This window comes from Chlorocebus sabaeus, chromosome 7, assembly GCF_047675955.1.
Source record: "Chlorocebus sabaeus isolate Y175 chromosome 7, mChlSab1.0.hap1, whole genome shotgun sequence".
Lineage (NCBI taxonomy): Eukaryota > Metazoa > Chordata > Mammalia > Primates > Cercopithecidae > Chlorocebus > Chlorocebus sabaeus.
In genome coordinates, this window is record NC_132910.1 from 44892298 (window position 1) to 44917599 (window position 25302).

The 25302-nt window shown below is 35.7% G+C and overlaps 1 protein-coding gene across 1 annotated transcript in view; it reads left to right on the plus strand.

Annotated features, from left to right (window-relative positions):
- The window catches only part of GRID2 (glutamate ionotropic receptor delta type subunit 2), a 1473259-nt gene that overhangs the window by 1111019 nt on the left and 336938 nt on the right, over positions 1-25302 (plus strand). The gene's annotated exons all lie outside the window — the stretch shown is intronic.

The window sequence follows — 25302 nt, forward strand, 5'->3', positions numbered from 1 at the left end:
ATGATACATTATACTGTCTTCAGTCCTACTGTGATAAGTGTGAGAATTGAAGTGTCTATAGAATGTTGTTTAACTTGAGAGTTGAAAATGCTTAAGTCTGAGTTTTATTGGGAAGGCTTGTAGGCATAATTATGTTAAATTCATTTCCAGGCTGAATAAAACAATTACTCTTTTGTTCATGAAGTAGTAGCACCTCACACAATGTTAATGCTTGCATGCCCCAGGTTCACCTTCATGACTCTTAATCTCTATTTCCTGCAAACTTAGCCCTGCACAGATATTGAATATGGTTTTGTGACTGGAGATATGGAAGCAGTGTGTTTTTTTTTTTCAAGTCTTCTATGATGGACTTATCAGTTGGGTGCCAGTTGAGTAACAGGTTGTTACACTTACTACATTACTACAATATACAATCATTGTATTTAAGAATTTTGCATACTTCCTGTGTCATTCTGTAACTACTGTGAGAATGGAAACCAGTCATTGCCTTCTTATTTGTTTTCTACAAGTGCCTTTTCAGGTCTAGTTCTTAGTTATACAGCTTTATAAGCTTCTTCTACTCAACACTGAGAACCACTCTCCCCTCACCCCACCCAGCAACTCCCAAGTCTTCATGCTTTACCTCACTAAACCCTGAAACTAGGATTTGATCTATACTCAACTAGATATTGTCACCTAAACACAATCTTCCACCCTCTTATATTCCAAGTATTTACGTCCAACACTTTCCAGAAGAGAAGAGGGAAAGGACCATTGTGTACAGACCCTGGAAGAAGGTATTTCCTCCTTTCTTCTATTGAAACTGAAATCTAGTCTCAGCTCTACCCACTCCCTCTTTTCTTAAGAAATTTTATATTATCAGTTACACCAGGTTAATAAAATTGATTTTCCTTACCAAAGTTTTGAAATTCCCATTCTTATGACTGTTGATGCTTTATTGACTTGAAGGAAATAACCTCATATTTATTTTAAAGTACACAATTTGGCACTCTACTGATTGTGATCCCACGGGCAAATAAGTGGTGCTCTCAAATGATTCATTGAAGGTATTAATGAAATAGAGGTATTATTGATGAAGTTGTAAATATTGTTAAAAGAATCAACAAGGAGTGCTGAATCACCAGGACCTAGATGCACAGAAAGCCTTGGCTTGCATGAAGACTGAAAAGGCATGGGGAGGAAGCAGTATTATCAGACAAAGCAAGAGATAGAGCCATGGGAGAGAAATCCCCATGCACAGTAGCAGTCAGCTAAGAAATCCCCATACACAGTGCAGAAAAGGAAAGAGAATCACTGCCAATACCAAAATCAGGCTATGAGGAACTGGGAAGAAGGGATACCCTGATCTCACTCCTCTTGTCTATCTCTTTTCATGGTCTCCAACTGCAAATCCAACCAGAAGTCAGAGGTCATGGGAGCCTAAGTAAGGAAGAAAATGAAAGTTAGTCTTTCAGGACACAGAGCAAGGCAATGAAGCCCCCAGTGAATCCAGAAGAAAAACAGGGAAAAACCAGCACCATCTACCATTTGGTAGGACCTATTATAAGAAAGTTGTATATATTAACTTATTTATTTCTTATAAAATTTAATATGAGAGGTACTAATTACATTATAAGGGTGAAAATAGGGTGCATAAGAGTTAACTAAATTTTCATCTCCATAAGCTAGCAGAATCCAGACATAAATTTCAAGTTCAGAGATCCTAGTTCCACAAGCCATGTCCTCACCCACTCTGATATTCTGCCTTCTGAATCAGAACGGACTCATGTTAGGTATAAATGAAATTTGGTATAATTATTGAGATGTGAGGATTGCATATGTTGGATTGATAACTTAGGAGAATTTTCCTAAATTGCTTCATATATAGATTTCTTTCTATTCAACCATCACCAAAGCCACCGAAATATGCCTTAGAAATTGAGGAAAAAAAAGAATGAGAATAAAAGCAGGCTCTACTGCTTGGTGTCTCTTCTAATCTCTTTGTTTCCATAATTTGTCCACTGATCTTTACTTCTTACCAAGTGGTCCAAGTGTATTACTACAAAGCAATTATGAAGATTTTCCCCCTTTTAACTTCTTGAGATGTACAATGTAGAGACCGATAAATGACCAATTAAGTCATTCAATTGTTTTCATGGTAATTCACAAAAACACTATTGGAAACATCACTGAGTTATAAATATAATCATAATATTTATGATAATAAAATGGAAAGGAATTAGTTATAAATGAAAAGCAAGGCATGAGGAGCTATGCTGCAACAAGTATAAGATATCTGAGAACCATAAATTGGCATTTGGGAGGAGCTCACTAATTAGTAATTCTTATTTACCTGCTTTTATTGGCCTTAAAACAGACATGTGACATCCCTAATGAACATACATTCACTCATGAATTCACACAAGCAGTCAAAGATCCTGACTTTAGAGAGATGTTTGTTGTTTGTTTTTATTGAGACAGGGTCTCACTCCATCACCCAGGCTGGCGTACAGTGGCATGATCATGGCTCACTGAAGCTTCAAACTCCTGGGCTCAATAAATCCTCCCACATCAGCCTCCTGAGTAGCTGAGACTACAGGTGCATGCCACCATGCCTGGCTAATTTATTTTTTGGACAGACAGGGGCTCGCTATGTTGCCCAAGCTGGTCTTGAACTCCTCGTCTCAAGTAATCCTCCCAAAGTGTCGGGATTACAGGTACGAACCACCACGCCCATCCAGGGAGTTTGATTCTTGCAAGATATCTTCTACAGCTCTCAAAATAATTTCTGATTATTCTCCATTAAATACACAATACAGCATTCATTTGCCTAGAATTACCATTAAAATAATTCAATATATAAATTGAATTCATGTATAAATATATGACTGGAAATCTATGGTAAAGACTGTGATAGTGATTTTTCTGTATTTTATAAATTAAAAAAACATAGTTTTTCATATTTTAATATCTCTAAAATTAGGATGCATCCTTCAACTTCTATTTGCAATTATAATTAGCATCATGTTTGTCTTTATTAGTGATGTGTAAAATAGTTGCACATCTTACAATAGGAAACATTTTAGATTTAATAATGTATGGTATTTTTACAAATTAAGTTAATGGATATTCCTGGAAATTCAAAATCACTGGGCAAGAAGCCACACAAAGAGAATAACTATTTTAAAGAATAACTCCAAAAGAAAAGACAGCAGGAAATATACCAATTAGAAAACATAGGACAGTAATAGCAATGAGAAAAATTACTGTCTAAATTAAAACTGTTGCCTCAATCATAGAAGTATATACACAGAGATAGGAAATACACAGAGATAGCTTATCTTAAACCATTACCACAAAGCAATATCCAAAATATGTATTGAGAGAATAGTAGGTTTTTCTAAGCAACTCACCTAAGGAAGGATTGTTTGCCTGGCTTCAGCAGACAGCTGCCTACTGAGTTATCATTTTGAGTAATTTCTTTCTCCTAAAAAATATTCATATTAGTCTCACCTTTTGGAATTGCTTTTTTTTTTTTTTTTTTTTTGAGGGACATTGTGACTGATACATAGGCACCAGAGTCTTCATTTGTACAAATACAAAAAAACCCACACAACTATGAAGATTAGATTTAGTTATTTATATACATCAGTGTGAAGTGAAGCAATGTACTTAATTTCCTCTTAATATACCTTTAACAAAAGAATAAATAATATGTAATTCATTTTTCATTCAAAGTACTTCAAACAATTTTATTGCCTTTATTTCACCAAGTCTCCTCTATTTAACACACCTATACTAAGAAGCTTTGGCATACACTGCAAAAAGCACCGAACTTGCGGCTGAAAGGTATGACTTTTAGTATTGTACCAGTTTTTCTGCTTAATTGATCTTTGAATTAATGGAAGCCAAGAAGCTATTCTGAACTTCAATTTTTCTATCTGTAAAAGAGGAATAATAAAACCAATCACAAAGGGTTACTACTATATTAACTGGATGAAACTATGTGAAGGCAGGTAGCAAAATGAACAGTGCTTCTACATACATTATCTCTGCAGTAAAACTATGATGTGTAAACTCGGTAAAGAAAAAAAAAAGCATGAGTGATCATAAAAGTCTAATTATTCATTGTCATCAAGCTTCAGATTTTTGTGGGAGATTGTCTGGAGGATTCTAAGGCAGACAAACAAATATAAACTGCAGAATAATGAGTTTTAGGCCCGGTCACTGTTACTTCAATTTGAAAACCTGCTAACGAGGACCAGAGGAACTCTTCTGCCAGTGAAACTGGGACTTCCTAGAGGAAAAATGCACAGAAAACCCTAGCACCAAAAACAAAAGCACCCTGAATTATGATTTTCAAAAATATCAAAAGTTTATATATTAATTATATTGTCTCATACAAATTGTGTTTGATTCCAGGCTAGCTTTAAATAGACTCTATATTTTAATATATAACTGAACAAATGCCTCCAGTGATAGTTCTGAAATGTCATTGTCCTTAATTTTTTTGCTAAGGATATTGTCCAAGTGGTTGCTACTTAGAGACTTTCAGAATTTTCATCACTACCTCAAAGTTCAAGCTTTTCTGAGGTCTCAGCGTTTGAGCCTCTTGAACCTGGAGGCAAGGTTAGGGGTTGGGTAAGTAAACTTGACAAGAGACTCCACTGTGCAAGCCCTCACAGCAAGGAGCTGGGAAGGGAGCTGACAGCAAGCTCTGGTGGCTCCCACAGCAATGTCTTAAGAGGGCTCCTTTGGAGGAGTTAATAAATAATAAAGTTTGGTTCAGGGCTCCAGGCAAGAATGACAAGTCTGGCTGAGGAAATTTCCAGGGGATGATATCTAAAATAAACTTCAAGTCACAATAAAATATGATAAGTGCCATGCAATAATCCCACAATGGAAGTACACAGGATAGCATTGTGGTTAAGAACACAGTTCCTGGAGCAGTTTCACTTCTGGGGTGGCAAATGAGGAGTTCCATGGACCCACTCCCCAGCAAAATAACCAGAGATGTCAAAAATGAAAAAAGAAATAAACAAAAAACAACACTAACAAAAAAGTTTACATTCTCGGGAAATAATTGCAAATCATATATCTCATAAATGATATTTAGCATATACAAAAATATTGTAACTCAATATGAAGAAGAAATATAAGCAAAATTAAAATGAACAAAGATCTGAACAGTTCTGCAATGAAGATATATTTATATAAACGGTCAGTAAGCAAATGAAGAGATGCTCAGCATAGTTTTCCATCAAGGAAATGCAAATCAAAACCACAATGAGCTATGACTGCAAGCCCACCAGGACGGCTATATTGAAAACAACAGATAATAACAAGGGTTGGCAAGGATGTGGAAAGATCAGAATGCTGATACATTGCTAGTAGGAATGTAAAATGGTACAACTGCTTCAGAAAACAGTCCAGCAGTTCCTCAAATGGTTAAAAGTAGAGTCACTACATGATGTACCAATTCCACTGTATATATAATCACAAGAGAAATGAAAAGATATGTCCATATGGAAACTTGTACTCAAATGTTCATAGCAGCATGGTTGATTGCAGCCAAAAACAGAATCAACTGGTGCATGGATATGTAATAAAATGCAATATTATTTGGCAATAGAATGAAATTACACATGGATAACAGTGTACAACATGGATGAACCTTGAATGCATGCTAAGGAAAAGAAGCCAGTCACAGAGGATCATGTATGATATGAATTTATTTCTATGAAATGTTCAGAATAGACAAGTCTATAAGAACTTATGGGGGCAGAAAGTAATGAGTGATTGCCTAGGTCTGGGAAAGATTTGGAGATTGGGATATGACAGCTAACAAGAGTGGCATTTTTGAGTGGGAGCTGATAACAAAGTTATAAAACTGACTGCAATGATGATTGTACATATTTGTGAATATACTAAAGCTATTGGATTGTGCACTTTGGATGGCTGAATTGTATATTATATGAATTCTATCTGAATAGAGCTACTCTTTAAGAAAGAAAGAGTCTGGTTCCCTAGACTGTCTATGTTTAAATCCCCACCTCTCCTACCTGTGAATGTAGGCCAAGTATTTAAACTCTATGATTCTGTTTCTTCATCTGTACAATGGAGATAATATAACTTACCTACCTCATAAAGCTCACAAATATAAAAATTCAAATAACTAGTACATGGAAAGAACAAAGACCTTCTAACAGAACTTGGCAAATAAAAAGTGTGATATGTGTCCATTCTTCTTATGCACAGACTGTTAAGGGAGAGCGTGAAAGAAGTATCTAACTTATGGGTAAGGCAGTGAACAAGGCTTAAAGGATGATACTTAAATTCATCTTGAAAGATGAGCAGGGATTATCAAAGCACAGATAAGAGGGAAGGGATATCCAGCATTAGAAAGAGTATATGTGAAAGTATGTAGGTATGATATTCTATCAAGAATTTAAAGTATCCTAAAAGTAAATTCAAATATTATCTGAAGTATATAAAATTGAAATACAGAAAATTCCAGTAGCCTATGTGTAATGTATTTTTTTAAGAGTTTCTTTAAAGACAATTCAGTAAGAAATTTCTCTGTGACTATGAAGGTAACATTGTATGATGTAAATAATATTCATCAAGTTAAAAATAACATTGTTACAACTCTGATCCAGTGTAAAGTTTAGGTAAAATAGTATTCATTTTTATTATTGAAACAGTGTAATCAGTAGACATAGCTCTGTGTTGTAGACATATTTTGTCTTGTCTCTTCTGATTGTACTCATGTGAATGTGGGAAAATAAGGTTTTTATAAACAGACACTTAAAGAAAAATGGCCTATGCAAACGATGTAATTTAGAGCAACCCTAGCATATGTGTTCACTTCAGTGCTGACTGAATAAAATCATCGTAAGAATTGATGCATGACAATGGCTTGACAATTTCTTATTCTTTTGCATCACACCAATTCTTGAAATGATAGCTGTCACATAGACATGTGTGAGTATCACTATTGCATATGCGGTAGCCATGCGTGACCCTACTTTTCTCCTCTTGGAAGCTGGAACCTGAATTCTTAGACTAAACAATGAGTAAATATTTCAGAGATGTGTTATCTAATTTACTTCTGGAGACAGATCCACTACTTGTCTCTAGAAGTTTAGAGAGAGATTGACGGAGTCATTTGCAAATTCAAAGAAACAAAAACAGTAGGTAGATTGACTTCCATAATCAAATCAATATTTGTTTAGAACATTTCACAATATTATAACTGAAGTTACGTGAACTATGTTATATACTTTCAGAAATGCAGTGTACCACTCCATCTGAATGAAAACATAATGTTAAGGTGTCCTTGAAGCTTTAAGTCATTCTTTTGACAATGCAGTAGTTTCAACATAGTCACAAGACAAAACCAGTTCTACATAAAGTTCCTCAGAAATAAACAGGAATATAAATGTAAAAACTTGAGAGATGCTACTGAAATAGATTTTACATTTCAGAGTTTCAAAGGAACACATTAGTAACTGTTAAAGCTTACAGATAGCATTACTAGCTAGCTTATTAATAAATCTCATTGTTACTATTTTCTCTAGTCTTTACTGAACCTTTAAGATTATTAACTTTTTTGCATTTTGTTGATATGGCTAGGATAGAGTTATTAAATAACTTCTTCAAGTTACAAATATGCTAAAAATAAGCATTGAATCCTTATCTAATTTACTCCCAGTCATGATGGTTCTAACAAGGACTAGCCTAATTTCCTGCTACAAAGAGCTATAAAACTGAGCCAAATATGGAAAAACCTTTTCAGACATTGGTCAATTGGTAGAAATAGACTTTGATACCTAAAAGGTTGGAAACAACTAAATGATACCAACAATTATCCCGGCTTCCTGGCTGCTGGCAATTTCCATACTGGAGACATGAAGATATTGATCCAAAACAGAACTTGTCAGCCTCACTTAGTTTATGAAGTAGAGATCAGAGGGTGAGAAAGCTGATGTGGTTGGCGCATATTATCTCATTTTTGAGATAAGTTGTAAATGAGAGGAAGTTGTGCAGGAAAATATTTGCAGAAATGTGAATCTTGCCTGAGTACTAGACCATCAATGCTAGAGAGAAATTCTACAAGCGTGGGCAAAGAATGACAGGAATCAGAATAATCACCAGAGCTCACACATGATGTAGAGGCTTTTGAGAAAGGTTTCATTTGGGGAGATCGTGCTGTACCAAGAATTCAAAAGAAAATGTGGAAAGTATGTATTTGTCTTTGAGTTGTGTAGTAATGGATAGCAATTTAGGTGAATATCTAAATATCTATATAGATATAAATTAGAATATTCCCACACACCTTGCTATTTCAGTATTTTGCATGTTTCCCTGACCTCCCCAAATGTCCAGCTTTTTATTACGAAGATGCATGCTCATCTTCCCCTTCTGAGCTCCAAGAGTATGTTGATGTTCTTGTTGTTTCATAGCTGACATAAATTAGCATTGGGTAAACAGATGAAAAAACCTCACAGAAAGTTTTTCTTGTTTACATTTTGGAAATCTTCCTGGTGAGTAGAGAAAAGCAACCTTAAAGTTGCAATGTCATGATGGATTTCAGTTCACAAAAGAAAATACATTTTGACAAATCACATATGCTTTTCCAGTCAGTCCCAAAATGCTGCAGTCTTCGATGGCAGCCTTACCAAAGAGAAAAGTAAGTCCCTAACTGGAACTTGGATTCTTTCAAAGGCACAGTAAGAGGTTTTGGCCAATAGAGAAGCATTGATCAAATCACTATCCACTGCATTACATGGTACTCTAGGGGAGCCTGAAATGAGAAGAGATGTCTCCAAAAAGCATCCAAGTTTGGTTCTTGTTTACTCATCTGTCAGCTTCTGGAATAGTGAACATACTATTAAAATTCAGCTCCTTCTGGGAGGTGGGAAGATAATCAAGGGGAGACCCATCATACTGTATGGAGGTCCCAGAAATGGAAAAGTTGATCAAGGGAAGGAAGGTAATTGTGTACTTTTTGGTAATATATTCCTTGGGATTTTTAGTGATCAGTCAAAATACAGAGGTTTTGGTTTTAAGGTGTTATTTTCACAGCATCTCCAGGTAAACTTCCAAGTATTATGTTAACCTGGCTAAAACCAAAAAAGTCCATAATGCTTGAAACTGAATTTGTGATTCTTGAATGTTGAAAATTGTTCAGCAAGAAATTTCAGGTTCTCTAGGTGATGGAGTTAGCATGAGCAAATGAACTTTACAATTTTTCAGAATTTTTTTTTTTTTCATGTTTGGAAGATCTCTTCCTCCCTCCTCCTCTTCTTCCTGCTCCTTCTCCTCCTCCTCCTCCTCCTCTTCTTCCTCCTTCTCCTCCTTCTTCTTCATTTTTATTTTTAACCATTGCTAGTGGTATGATTTTTGAATTGGGAAAACAAAATATTCAGACTAAATCTTTTCCCAGTGATTCTTATGTAGAGCAATGTACTTTGCAATCCAATTAAAAATAACAAGCTACTATGGTGTTCTGAGCCAAATGTAATCTCCAAGACCATGGTCAGTAAAGCGCTCAAGAAAATGCAGTATTGAGGCCCAGTAGTCTGAAGTCTACTGGGGAATAAAGAAGCAGCTGATTAGCATTTGAAAGCAAGGTCTTTCACTTTTTTAAAAGTGAAGGACAATTTTTTAGATCACTCATCAAAAACAAAAGGTTTGAAAATTATCCCTCCTTTGTTTTATGAATACTTGCATAATTTTAAGAATGATCTTTGGTCATCAGTCTCAGGAATTAAGATGTATTTTGCTACATGTGATATTACATTTGGTGACACTCCTGGAACACATGCTGAGAAACACAATAATAAATAGGAGCAATGCCCTTTTTTTTTTTTTTTTTTTTTTTTTAATCACTCGCAAGTGACATTTGTTTCGTCTAGGCAGGAAAGCAGAATCTTATAGGCAGGGTAAGTGTAAGGGCTGATTTTATGTCAAGCTTTTCAATTTATTATGCAATAAAATATAGCAATAGAAATATGCATCTTTATGTTCTCCAGTAAAATACAGGAATCTCCCTTTAATTTCTGTATATATGTGCTAATAATTAATTCAGTAATACAGTCTGGTTCCACAGTCCTTCTGATAAGAGCTGGCACAGAGGTCATTTTTATGTGCCTTATTATTAATCTTAATAATATGTAGTAATATTCCTTTATATGCTTATTGTGAAACACAGAAACTTAAAGCCTTTGTAGCTTTAAATTCAGATGTCTTCACATTCTTTTGTAAATCCCTGCAGATTTGTTTCTTGCTTTTCAATATGAGCACCTTTCTGCTTTCTACTCTTATGTCTCTGCCCTCTATGCAGGAGATCTTTTCTTTCAAGTTTCCCACTGCGCTTCGTAATAAAATCAAAAGAAAAGGGTACATCCCTCAGAAAGCATTCATCTCACTAGAAATAGAAAACCTGTCACCTTATTCTTAAAACCTTAGATCAGCCAGGCCAGTGACTGAAATAGTCAGGGTAGTGTCTACAAAGAGTATAGAGTAGGGGTAGCAAAATAATTACGTATCTTGTTCTCTCCACATCTTTTAGGGAGGAGACTCTTTGCTTGGGAAAATGACTTAATACCATTGGGAGGAAAACATTTCCTCTACTCACTTAGGTTCCTACATTTAGGGGCCTGTGAATTAACTGATAATAGACAGATTAATAGGCGAAGAGAAAAGGTTAAGCTACACATGCATGTGAAGTCACTCAATAATGAGTAGTTTCCTGAATACCCAGAGGTAAAGATTAGTATAGCAACTTAGAAAGGGGAAGGGAAGTGTGGCTAGGGTGTCAATCTGTAGTTGATCTCCTTCCTGGAATGAGCAGAAAGCTCTTGGAGGAGAGTTAATAGCAGCTGTATTTGGGGTCGTGTCAGCTTTAGTTAGGTAAGGGAAAGTCAGATCAGATTTCAAATATTTTCACTTTAATCTTTATGCTAAAACTGTGATTCCTTCAATATGCTGATGAAAGTTGAAGTGTGGCTAGGAAAAAAAGAGAAAGTATAATTAGATTTATTATAGATATAAAACATTTTTTAGGTATAGTAGAAAGAGAGAAAGAGAAAGAAACACACACACACACATTGAGAGATTTTGACACGACCATGTCAAAGACTAAGAGTAGCCCAAGTTCTTTATCAACCATGCAGTTTCTGCACCTTGCTGTATACACACAAGCGTACCCATATACTGATGGAGGCAGTCTCAATTAATGGTCCAGAATATGAACTTCAGCACCAGATGGCATTGGATTCAAATTTCAATCCTTCTTATTAGCTTTGTAATCTCAAACTTTTTTCCTCTTGGAAGCTGGAAACTGCATTGTTTTTAGACTAAACAATGAGTAAATATTTCAAAGATGTGTTACATAGTTTACTTCTGAAAATAGATTTATTACTTGTCTCTAGAAGTTTAGAGAGAGATTGACAGAGTCATTTGCAAATTCAAAGATATAAAAAACAGGTAGATTGACTTCCATAATCAAATCAATATTTATTTAGAAAATTTCACAATATTCTAACTCAAGTTATGTGAACTATATTATATACTTTCACATTATTTATCTACTCTACCCTCAAGTTTCAGTTCTCTCCTTTGCAAATGACAATAACAATACCAAAAAAAAAAAGAAAAACTAAATGAGGTAATGAATGTAAAGTGATAAGGATGATGACAGGCATAAAGTAAGCTTTTTGTTATTTTTATTTGTTTTTTCCTCTAACCTGAAAATATGTTCAAGGTAAAAAACAATCTTTGGCTCTAAATCTCCTTTATTCTACCAATTCTTTTCGCATGTAAGTGTCTCAGACTCTTCAACTGTTTTCACTTTATCATTTATTTTTATACTCAAATCACTGATATTTGGCTTCTATTTTCTCTTCTTCAAACAAATTGCTTTTCAAAATAACTTCATGATCTTCTACATGACAAATGAAATGCATGCTTTCAGGCCTTACCTTCCTGAGCCTCTCACCTCCATTGGAATCCACTGGCAATTTACTCCTAGAAGCCCTGTCCTCTCTTGCATCTTCCAACATCTTCTGATTCTGACCTCTCTATTCCTTTGTTTGTTTGTTTATTTGAGACAGAGTTTCACTCTTGTTGCCCCGACTGGAGAGCAATGGTGTGATCTTGGCTCACTGCAACCTCCATCTCCTGGGTTCAAGTGATTCTCCTGCCTCAAGCCTCCCGAGTAGCTGGGATTACAGGCATGCACCACCATGCCCGGCTAATTTTGTATTTTTAGTAGAGACAGGGTTTTGCCATGTTTGTCAGGCTGATCTCGAACTCCTGACTTCAGGTGGTCCGCCCACCTTAGCCTCCCAAAGTGCTGGGATAACAGGCGTGAGCCACCGTGCCCGGCCTCTCTATTCCTTCTACCTCCTTCATTGGATTCTCTTCTTCCAGAGTTTCATCTCTGGCCTTCACTATACTTTATTGAATGACTTCATTTACTTTCTTGAAAGTTATAAACAAATTTTTATTTCCAAACCTAGCCTCTCTCTCCTGCTTCAGACTCATTATCCACAAGTACTATTGAAAAAAGTATTCTATATTTAATGACAAAAAACAGAAAATATGGAAAACAAAAATTAACAGCAAAATCATAAACAATTCTTCCATCAAAAAGTTACTTGCTAATATTTTAGTGTCTACCACTAGCTAAACTTAACTAGGTTCCCTTATCTATAAAATTTGAGGTACTTGAGGTCCCAAACTCATAAAACATTGAGCATGAACACACACAAAAAATTTTTAAGTACCCAGCACATACTAAGTTCCATATGAATATTTGCTGCTATTATTTTTTCAATTTTAAACATGTACACACTGTGGATAGCTTTGTATATTTTCTTCCCATTTAGCATTATGCAAATGAGTATTTTTTCTTTTTTTTTTTTTTTTTTTTTGAGACGGAATCTCACTCTGTCACTCTGTCACCCAGGCTGGAGTACAATGCCATGGTCTTGGCTCACTGCAAACTCCACCTCCCGGGTTCAAGCGATTCTCCCGCCTCAGCCTCCAGAGTAGCTGGGACTACAGGTACATGCCACCATGCCTGACTATTTTTGTATTTTTAGTAGAGACAGGTTTCACTATGTTGTCCAGGCTGGTCTTGAACTCCTGACCTCGTAATCTGCCCGCCTCGGCCTCCCAAAGTGCTGGGATTACAGGCATGAGCCACCGCGACTGGCTGTGAATATATATTTTTAACAGATATGATCAATAGTTTTTTCAGCCACTTGGTGAATAATTTCTACAGCTGCCTCAAATGTCTGTTAATTTATCTAGGGTTGTATATAATTCCAGCCTTCTAACTGCAACTTGACAGTTTTATTTCTCATTCCCTGAACTATGTTGAAATGCAAATTAATGTCTTTACAGAGATATTTTTGAATCTATTAAAAAAAAGAAAAAGAAAAAGAAAAAAAACAAACAAACCCCGAACTTCAAAATGCTATTCTTGGTTTTTTAAAAAATGACCTATGGTCCAACTCTGTGTAGATAACTATGTAACAGGGCATTGAGACACTGAAGTTGACAGAGCAACGTGCTGTGCTGTGTCATACAGATAGACTTAAAAAAAAAACTCCCAGGCTGGGTTCTGTGGCTCAGGCCGATAACTCCAGCATTTTGGGATCACTTGAGGCCAAGACTTTGAGACAAGCCTGGGCAACATAGTAAGACCCATCTCCAAAAAAAAAAAAAAAAAGCCAGGCATAGTGGTGTGTGCCTGTATTCCCAGCTACTCAAGTGTTTGAAGCAGGATTGCTTGAGCCCAGGAGGTTGAGGATGCAAAGAGCCATGATTGTGCCACTGTGCTCCAACCTGGGCAACGTAACAAGACCACATATCTTAAAGCGAAACAAAATCCATCCATGATTGTAGGGCATTTAGGTTGTTTTCAACTTCTTCCTAGATAACTTGCAATGAACTTTTAAAAAATATATACTTGTGCATATTTTTACGCTCATTTATGATTACTTAGATGTACAATTATTACATGAGATAATATGAAAATTCACAGTCACTTTTCTTTTATTTTTATTTTTGATTTTACTTTAAGTTCCAGGATACATGTGCAGAATGTGAAGGTTTGTTACATAGGTATACATGTGCCATTGTGGTTTGCTGCACCTATCAACCCGTCATCCAGGCTTTAAGCGCCACATGCATTAGTTATTTGTCTTAATGCTCTCCCTCCCCTTGCCCACCCCGCAACAGGCCCCAGTGTGTGATATTCCCCTCCCTGTGTCCATGTGTTCTCATTGCTTAACTCCCACTTATGAGTGAGAACATGCAGTGTTTGGTTGTCTGTTCCTGTGTTAGTTTGCTGAGAATGATGGTTTCCAGCTTCATCCATGCCCCTGCAAAGGACATGTTCTCATTCTTTATTATGGCTGCACAGTATTCCACAGTGTATATTTGTCACATTTTCCTTATCCAGTCTATCATTGATGGGCATTTGGGTTGGTTACAAGTCTTTGCTATTGTAAATAGTGCTGCAGTAAGCATCCATGTATATGTGTCTTTATAGTAGAATGATTTATAATCCTTTGGGTAAATACCCAGTAATGGGATTGCTGGGTCAGATGGTATTTCTGGTTCTAGATCCTTGAGGAATTGCCACACTGTCTTCCACAATAGTTGAACTAATTTACACTCCCATCAACAGTGTAAAAGTGTTCCTATTTCTCCACAGCCTTGCCAGCATCTGTTGTTTCCCAGCTTTTTAATAATCACCATTCTGACTGTTGTGAGATAATATCTGACTGTGGTTTTGATTCACATTTCTCTAATGATCAGTGATGTGGAGCTTCTTTTCGTATGTTTATTGGTCACATATATGTTTTCTTTTTAGAAGCGTCTGTTCATATCCTTTGCCCACTTTTTGATGGGGGGTTGAGGCTTTCACTTTTTTATTGTGAATTTGTTTTCTAGAAAACTTTCACTAATTTTAATTCACATAAGTAGTGCATAAGAAAGTCTACTTTCTCACATGCTTGCTGATAAACATTGACATTTATTTTTATCCTTGCCAGTCAGATAAGCAATAAATTAAATAGTTCCTGTTATTTTAATTTGTATTCCCCAAAGGTATGTTAAGAGAGCAAAACAATAAATAATTCACCCTCAATGGTTACTGTTAAACTTTGTCCTTTTAAAATTTAAACTTTAAAGATTGTGACTTTAATTATTGTTTTTTCTTCTCATAAATAATATTTCTCTTCTAAATAATTCTAAGTCACAATTATGCAGGGATAAAAAAGAAAGTATACATTTTAATGTTTTCCTCCATTAAATTTGAATGGGTATAATTTTGTATTCAGTGCTGCAGGTTTTTACAGAATACTGTCTTTGGTTCCATATTGAACATTCACCTTGAGGACTTTAGTCTATTGATTGAAAGCTTTAGTTCATCTGATAGAATTATTATGACACATACTCCAAATGAAAAACAGTCAAGGACAGTCCCAGAAGTTAACACTCTTCCAAAGACTGATGCCTCCACTGAGCATCTCTAGGAAGTATGAGATGGTATTGTGTCATTTTTCCTAAGTTCTTATAACCCCACATCCAATGTGTCAACGCATTTCATCAGCTCTACCTTCAAAAATTACCTAGAATCCAATTACATCTTATTAAATCCATTTTACTGCCAAGTCACTTCTGATTTATTGTAAAAGACTCCTAACTGATCTCCCAGCTTCTTTCCTTGCCTCTTCCAGTCTGTTGTCAATAGTAACTGTCAACTATCTAGTAAACTGTGAAAACATATCTGATCATGTCTCTCCTCTGCTCGGAGCCCATCGGGCTTCCTATCTCAGTCAAAGTAACAGCTGACATCGTCATAGTGGCCTAAAGACTCTAGTGAAGCTCTACCCCATCCAAACACATTGCCTCTCAGATATTTCCTAAATATCTAGCTCTAGCTTTCTTAGTCCCAGCCACATTAGTGTCTCTTCTGTCTCTTAAACAAGTCAGAGACTCTTACTGGTGTATTTGTACTTACTCTTTCTTCTGTCTGAATATTCTTTCTACGGAGGTGCTTTCTAATTGAAGGTACAATCATTTCTCACATATGCCTTGTTCTCATTGTTTATCTTCACAGCCCCTATCACCATCTGACATTATATATATATTTATATATGTATATATATACATATATAAATAAATATATATATTTATTTGTTTGTTGTCTGTCACTCCCAATAGAATGTAGGTCTAGAAGAATAGAAATGTTTGTTTGTTGTTCGTTTTGTTCACTGCTGTATTCTTAGTGTGTGCCTGGTATTAACACTCTTTTGAATGACTGAATAAACATGTGAATTTCTGCTATTTCCCTACAAGTAATATCAGTTTGGATAGAAATGCCACTAATCCTAAAACATTTTCAAATTTTATATGGTTTTTATTTTTAATATTTGTGTGGCTTTCTGCTACATTCCAATGTTTAACTGGCTTTAGTTTTCATTTATTAAATGCCTCTATATCCAGATAATGTCATATCATAAGCTTCAGTTGACATTTATTATCATTACTATTTTTTATTTTTTAACAGAAATATGATTCATCAACTCCAGTGTTTGTAAATATCGTCACCATTCTGAAGTCAAATGTTGCCAAATTCTTTCATTAAATAGTTGCAGACTTCTCTCATTTGGTACAGCCAGTCACTCCTTACAGCTGCAATATGTTATATCTCGAATATATTTCTTGATAACTTTCTTTAAGATAACTACATTTGCAAAGTACTCTGTACCTAGAAACCTTTCAACAGATATTTATAGAATATAATTTACTCATGCATGTGATTAGACACATGTAAGATTCACTTAAGTGTCAAATTTACTAATATAATGAAAACTTGGACCAAACAAACAACAAAAAACATTATCCAGCACTCATACTCAAAAAGCAGTCTGAGAGCTTGGTATTTTTCAGTTCCTATAGGGTGATCATGTGGTTCATAAAATCTTAGTCTCCAAAATGTATTTTCAAATGAATGCCAGGGAAAGCCAACAAATGAGAACTAGGGTACTTAGGATTATTGTAATTGCCTAATGTGCTTGGTGACCTTGTATTCCCAGTTAACAGCAACTTATGCTTCTTTCAAATTCTTTTGTACAAAAACCAATTGTTTTGTCCACTCTCTACTTAGCCTCTAAGTCACTAAGATGTGACTATTTCGTTAGTTGAAAGCAAATGTCTAAAATCAAATATTTTATTTTAAAATCAATCATCTTGCATAATAATAGCTTTAACTTTATGCTCAATTTAAAATATTTGTATTTAAATAACTGCTTACAGAACAGAAATAGAAATGATATATAAAATAATATAGAAGATACAAGGATTTAAGAAGTTAGGATGACTAAGTATTTTTATTTACTTTTATCATTTATAATTGAATTTTGTTGTCTGGTAAAAACATTTAAGGAAATATTAAAAACTTAGTTTAATGTATTATTTCTAAACATTTGCTCCTTCATAAAATCTTCCTGCAATCCCTCTTTTTAAAAATGTTTTCATTGCATATCCCAATGATATGCTTTCCTTCTCTCCATGAAATTCAGATATTAGTTTTCTTTATAACACCTAGATTGTTTCTTCCTCTCCTGCTGTTCCTTATTTTGTTTTTCTATTCTGGTGTCTTGATATCTCCTTATAACAAATTCCATACCATTGGCCTTCCTAACTTGTAAACATTCCTAATACTTACATTTGCTCTATAAAATATAATGAGTTTTTTCCAAGAAGAATGGTGGCCATTAATTCCACATATATCAAAATGGAATGTGTCATCCTTGAGCAAAATATAAGCTCACACCGTGCATAAAGACAACTATTGTTTGCTTCAGCCAGGAGTATGTTTTAGGGAAAAAAATATTTTATGCATTAAGAAATATTCTCTTCTTTCTTTAATGTCTTTGAGCTACATATGTGAGCAGAATTATAAAGAATTTCCAGTGACTAATTCTTAGTTTTGGCCTTCCTGGCATTCTGTAGTCGTGCATATTAAAACCTCTAAACAACTCTCAGTAAAGCCTTAGCAGTAGAGCTTGTAGCTTGTACCTATCAAAAATGTCAGATGCTTTTTTTCCAACACCCTCACTAGCAAATAATATTACATAGTTATTAAAATATAGGAATTAACTCCAAAATCTGCAAGTTGCAAACAGTGTTGTAAATCAACAAAGCAATTATCATGAGATTTTTTAAGTGACTGAATACAGATTCAGAATCATGAAGTTATTATCTAATAACTCAACAAGTGATGTGAATAAATCCTTGCTAATACGAAAATTATCAGCCACTGAAACACCCTTTTCTACAAGCATGTCTGTGGATCCTCATGCTAATGCACTTAGATTGATAAACCACAGACATTCTCTGAAAGCTTCATTTGTTCCAGTTGCTGAGGCTTGTGCTTAGAGAATCTGTCATGCAAATGATCAGCAAATCATAATCTGCAATTTGTTTTCATTTAATAGGCAGACAGGTTTTCACCAATTTAGACTCAAGTCCTATTAATACTCTTTGAAACTAATTACTGGAAAATGAATTTTAATGGCAGGATTTTATCATTTATTATTTTCCCTTCTGTCTCTATAAAGGAAGACTCAAAGCCATCTACTTGCACTTTGAAAATATATGTTAAATAGGCACAAGCCATAATCTCCTGTCATCTGGGCCGTTGCAAAGGAAACCCTAATCCTCTCTCCTGCAATAATCCATTCTACACTCTACTCTTAAAATTACTTTCTTATTATCCTATTTCCCTTCCACAAAAGCTTCAATTCCCTGTCAAATAAATAGCAGATACTTTAATATGGCTTTGTTGCCCTCCATTATCTGTTCACAGTTAACATATTTTTATCCTTATTTGATATTGCAATATAACATGTACACAGAAAAAAGCATGAAACATTAATTAATAAATAGTAAAGTAACACCCAGAAATCACTACCCAGAGTGAAAAGCAGACCATTGTCATTACCACAGAAACCACCTCTTCGGTGCATCTTTCTGATCAGCCCCTTGGCAGCATCCCAGAGGCTAACCACCCAGAGGTAATCACTTCCTCTATTTTCTTTAGATTGTCTCCAGCTACGTGTGAATTCTTAAATAATATAGTCAATTTACCCATTTTTGAATGTTATGTAAATGGAATCAAACTCAGCTTTCCTTCGCTATTGCTTTTTTCTACCAACTTATTCTCTTAAACATTCATTCATATTAGGGTACAACTTCTGTTAACTTCAATTTTAAGCTGTTTAGTATTCCACAGCATCAATGTACCACAATATATTTATCTTTTCCATGTTGAAGGGCATTTGCATTTTTAGATTGTTTCCAGATTTGAGCTATTACAGACAAGGCTGCTATGAACATTCTTGGACATATAGTTTGGTGCCCAGTATTCTTTTGTATTCATACCCAAGGAATGGAATTTCTAGGACATAACCATGCGTATCTTCATACTAGATAAATATCGATGTAATACTTACAACCATGTAATATTAACTTGTATATAAGTAGCTCTATACACTACCAAGCAAGTCAAAATCTTTTTCAAAATGGTTGTAAATTTATATATCCAGCAGGAGTGAATGCTGTTCACTCCTATTTCTAGTTCGACTTCTAAACATAGGAGCACTTCTATTTCTTTATATGCCTGACGGTACTTGGGATTATCAGACCACCTCACTTTCTGTTCCTCCTCTATTTATTCTCGCTTTGGGATTTTCTATCCTCTTGTTTATTCTTCCTTCACCCTGGGTATTAATTCTGACCTATTGCAATTCGTGAATTCTTTCTTCATCTGTTTCTAATATGTTAATGACTCAGTCATGAAGAATTCTTTCTTCATCTGTTTCTAATATGTTAATGACTCAGAAACTTTGGTAATTGTCTTTTCTAATTCTCAAATTTGTTTAGTTCTTTTTCAACTGTATAACAACACTTTTTGTACTTTCTAGTTTCCTGACAAATAAAAAAAAAAGTTGCCCTTCATTTCTTCAAACACAATTAATGTAATATTTCTAATATGCATGTGAAAATTCTAATATCTAAATTCTTGAGAGATCAATTTCTGTTCCTCGTTTTTTCTGCAGGTTCTATTTTTGAAGAATTATGTTGGTGCAAAAGTAACTGAGGTTTCTGCCATTACTTTTAATGGCAAACACTGCAATTACTTTTACACCAATCTAATATTTCTTTTCACCACATTTCTTTGATTTTTCTTTTGAAGATCATATTCAAAAAGTTATTTGATGGAATCATGTTATATCTAAAGTAATGTTACCTTTTTCTAGAGAGGGTTGTGTTTTTCTCTGCCAGGAATCTGGAGCCTCTACCAGTGTACCACCATAAATTGTGTTAAAATTTGAGATTAAACTACACAGTCCTGGATTTTAATCGATAGGTGGAAAAAATTTGAGCTTCAAGGAGGTAAGCTTCAAGTAAGGCAGATTATGATGCCTCCTTCTTCTGTAACATATTGTGTGACTTTGAGTTGAGTTTCTTTCTAAGTTTTCTCATCTATTAAAAAAGTGCATATCTGGTAACCCCCAAAATCATGATTTTCCTTATTTTATTTTATTTTATTTATTTATTTATTTATTTATTTATTTATTTATTTATTTATTTATTTTTAGTCTCTACCGTATTTCTTTGTTGTCCTGTCAGTACCAGTTCTGGTGTGTGTTGTTTTTTCTTTCTTTATATTTTTTCTGAGCACAGTGATTGAGTACATGCTCCACTAATAGGGTATAATTATTTTGAGAGTAATATCCATGACTTAATACCATATCTCTCACTATATTGAGTGTAGTACCTTGATGCAGTAGCTAGCTACTCAGTAAATGTTAAATGGATAAGTCAATGAGTGAATAAATTTTTGAGACAGGTACATAGATAAAAGTGATCAAAACAAGCTAAGTATTACCGCAGAGAAGGAACACGTATCTTTTCTATTATAGTTCCCACAGCTTCAACCAAATTTCTTTTGCTATGTTTACCTGTCCAATATATTGGCTGGTTGTACTCATACAATACTAGTCTGAGCTAGAATTTATGAGTAATGGTCCAAATCTGTAATACAGCTTAAAAATAAAGCTTTAAAAACATTGATCGAGATGAAGAATGATAAGATGCAATGAAAGTTTATTTAGGGTATAAAATTTAAAAGGTATGTTCATCAATAATTCATTTTGAAAGTCCCCTTAGTATAGCCATTTCTATTCTGTATCTTTAACCAATTACAGGTAACATTGCTAGGAACAGATTTTGACAACAGACTTGTGCAAGGGAATTGTGTGCCTAGAGATTTACTTAAAAGGTAGAATTAAAGGCATTTCAAGAAAGAAATTTAACATATGAAGAAAATATAACCATTTAGCATACTAAATAATTGGTCTAGAGAGTTATGAGTTAAAAATGTACAAGAATTAATAATAGTTTTTAGCAACATATACATTGGGACAGTGTTTTTGCCACATCTATTATTTACCTATGCAATCATTAACTTCATAATTTTTTAAGTATCACATCCAAGAGTGTTATTCAACTTCCTGATGAGTAAATTACTGATAAACATAGTCGATTTTTTCAGTTTCGAAGGTCCTGAAAAATAGATAAAGCATATGACTTCTAATTATTGATAGAAGAGCCAGTCAAATAATATCTTCCATGAATCCTCTTACAATTAGTTTGCTGATTGATATTCAAAATATAGAAATGAATGAATTGCACATAAGGAAATCAGTACTTGTTTTCTGTTGCCATCATATATCACAATACAAGCATTAAAGTCTGTTTTAATTATAGAACTTTATGATCTTATTTACATGGTCTGTGAATTTGATCTTTGTTTTGGAATTCCTTTAATCCATTCTGATTCTAATCACCTCAGGACCAACTTTAGTGTATTTGTGCAAGGCATAGTCATTAGATAGCTCTATATGTTGTCCAAACCACCAAATGAGATGTAGCAAATTCTGCCAATTGTCTAGTTTTATTATGCACGTTAAATATATGAATATTTGAAATATCAAGATATGTTGTATTTTACCAATAATATTAAAGTATTACTTCTTCACTTTTCACTTGTAGTATGATGTCATTTAAACAAGTCAGTATTATTGAGAGGTGACAATGTGCTACCAGCCCTCACTCTCAGTGCCTTCTCGGCCTCAGCATCCACTCTGGCAGCGCTTGAGAAGCCCTTCAGCCTGCCACAGCACGGTGGCAGCCCCTCTCTGGGCTGACCGACGCCGGAGCCGCCTCTCTCTCCTTGCAAGGAGGTGTGGAGTAACAGGCGCCGGTGGGAACCTGTGCTGTGTGCCATGCTCACAGGCCAGCGCAAGTTCCAGCGGCCCAGGGCAGTGAGGGGCTTAGCACCTGGGCCAGCAGCTGCGGTGGGTTCGCCTGGTCCCCCAGCAGTGCTGGCCCTCCAGTGCTGTGCTCGAGTTCTCACCGGGCCTCAGCTGCCTCCCCGTGGGGCAGGGCTGGGGACCTGCAACCCGCCATGCCCAAACCCCTGCTGCGGAGGGCTCCTGTGCCACCAGAGCCTTGCCAACGAGCACCGCCCCCTCCTCTGGGGCGCTTGGTGCCAACTACCACCCACGTACTGATGAGTGTGGGTGCACCGCAGGGGACTGGCAGCCAGCTCCACCTGAGGCTCCAGTGTGGCGTCCACTGGGTGAAGCCAGCTGGGCTCCTGAATCTTAGTGGGGACTTGGAGAACTTTTATGTCTAGCTAAGGGATGGTAAACGCACCAATCAGCCCTCCGTGTCTAGCTCAGGGTTTGTAAATGGACCAATCAGCACTCTGAAAAATGGACCAATCAGCTCTCTGTAAAATGAATCAATCAGCTTTATGTAAAATGGACCAATCAGCAGGATGTAGGTGGGGCCAGATGAGGGAATAAATGCAGACTGCCGGAACGAGACAGGGGAAACTCCTTGGATCCGATTATACGGTGTGGTAGCTTTGTTCCTTGGCAATTTGGGTGCAGTGACTTTAAGAGCTGTGACACTCATTGGGAAGGTCTGCAAGGGAGGCGAGATGAGGAGCGCAGTAGAGAAGTGAGTGAGGCCACGAACTCACCAGAAGGAAGAAACTGCAGCTACATCTGAGGGAAGGAAGAAACTGCAGCTACATCTGAGGGAACAACCTCCGGTCTATCATAAGAACTGTAACACTCAGTGCAGGGGTCTGTGGCTTAATTCTTGAAGTCAGCGAGACCAAGAACCCACCAATTGTGGACACATTAGTAGAAATTTGATTCATTCTGAAAACCTCTAATCGACTGATCTACTGCTCAATATTCATTAACATCAAGTATTAGTACAATGGGGAATGAAAAAGTTGGAAATACTGTTCTGTTCTTTCCCTTTCTTTCCGTTCCTCGTTTCCCTCCCTCGTTTCCCTCCTTCCCTCCCCACCTTCCTTTCCCCATCCCTCCCTCCCTCCCCACCTTACTCTCCCCATCCCTCCCTCCCTGCCTTTTCTTTCTTTCCTTGCCTTTGCTTTCTTTGTTTCCCTGCCTTTTCTTTGTTTCCCTGCCTTTTCTTTCTTTCTCTCCCCCTCCCTCTCTGATGGTCTCACTCTGTCACCCATGCTGGAGTGCAGTGGCATGATCTCAGCTCACTGCAAGCCCCGCCTCCTGGGTTCACGCCATTCTCTTGCCTCTTGCTCTCAAGTAGCGGGGACTCCATGGCCAATTTTTTTTTTTTTTTTTTTTCTTTCTTTTTTTTTTTTTTTTTTTTTAGCGGAGATGGGGTTTCACCATGTTAGCCAGGATTGTTTCTATCTCCTAACTTCGTGGTATATCTGTCTCAGCCTCCCAAAGTGCTAGAACATATTTTTTCTTACAATCTTGGGCTGTGGCGAGTTGGCCAAGTGTTGTGGGACATTTTAGGTGTCAGGGACATAAACTACTCTCATTTGTCTGCTGTGTGGAGTCCCAGTTACCAGAACACCAGCCATTGTGTGTTCTTTCTAGTTTTCAGGTAGCAGAAAGAACAAGAAGAAATGTTGCACATGCTTGCATCACATTGGCCAGAATTAGTCACATGTCCATGAAGCAAGCCACAGTGCCTGAAGTAGGACTACAGATTTTCTTTATTCTCCATAGTGGTAAAATACAAACAATTAGAGAAGAAGAGAACTCCTCTAGAGAACAACTAGCAGTAACCTACTCTACTAACTGTCCATTTACTGCTTCATTTTGCTCTAAGATAACATACAAACAGTGAAACTAAAATGTTTTCAAAATTAGAAATTGTAAGTACTTTAGATAACTAAGATTAAAGAAATGTTATAAATACCACAATATCAACATGGTTATAGAGGAACATGAAACTTAGTACTGATTTTCTGAATATCCAAAATGAAAAGAAGTACCTCAATAATTGATTACATTGTTTTTTATCATTTTGAAAAAGGCACCACTGAGACAAAGTTCTTTGACCCTGAATAATTACAAAATGTCTCTCATGGTAATTTTTAGGGAGAAAACTGTATATTATGGTTGACAATATTCCTATAACAGGTGCAGTGATTTTATAAGCTACTTATAGTGTCTTTGAATAAAAGTCAAAATGAAAGCATTATGAAGGCTGTTTTGTGAGTCTCTGAGGAAAAATGATTCCAAAAAAAAAAAAAAAAAAAAAAAAAAAACCCTTTGGGTATTCTGGCTTATATACAAGGAGAGATTTTAGCCTGCCCAGAGGGCTGGGTGGACTACATACACTATGAATGGTTATCTGTAAATATTACTGTTGCTGAAAGATTTCTGAACAAGTGTAGGAAATTAAGGAATAGATTATCTCATTTTCTCTAGTCTGCCAGCATGTTTCAAATCAATCGAGCTCTCTTAACACCAGGTGTTCTCAAAAGTGAAAAGGGCCTATTTGTTAGCTTTAAGAAGACAAAAATGGGAAATGATAAAAGAGGTAGAAGCAGAAACCAATTTGCTAAATTTACTAAATTAGACGGTTTATTGAAAAGGTAAGTGAATTTCTCATATCAGTCATAAAGAAGCTATTTTTGCAATGAAATGTGTGTTTATATCGAAGTCAGAATTACTTAGTGAATAACTCTCAGTAAATGTGAGATTATTAATTTCAGCTAAATTATGTGTTCTTAGAATTTTATCTTTTCAGGTAGTTTTATGTAGATTATATCTGTTAAAATTTTATTGGATGTAATTTACGTGGTTTACGAACAATAAATTCCTGAGACTAGATATGATAAATTTACAGTTTGTTGAATGTTTTGTT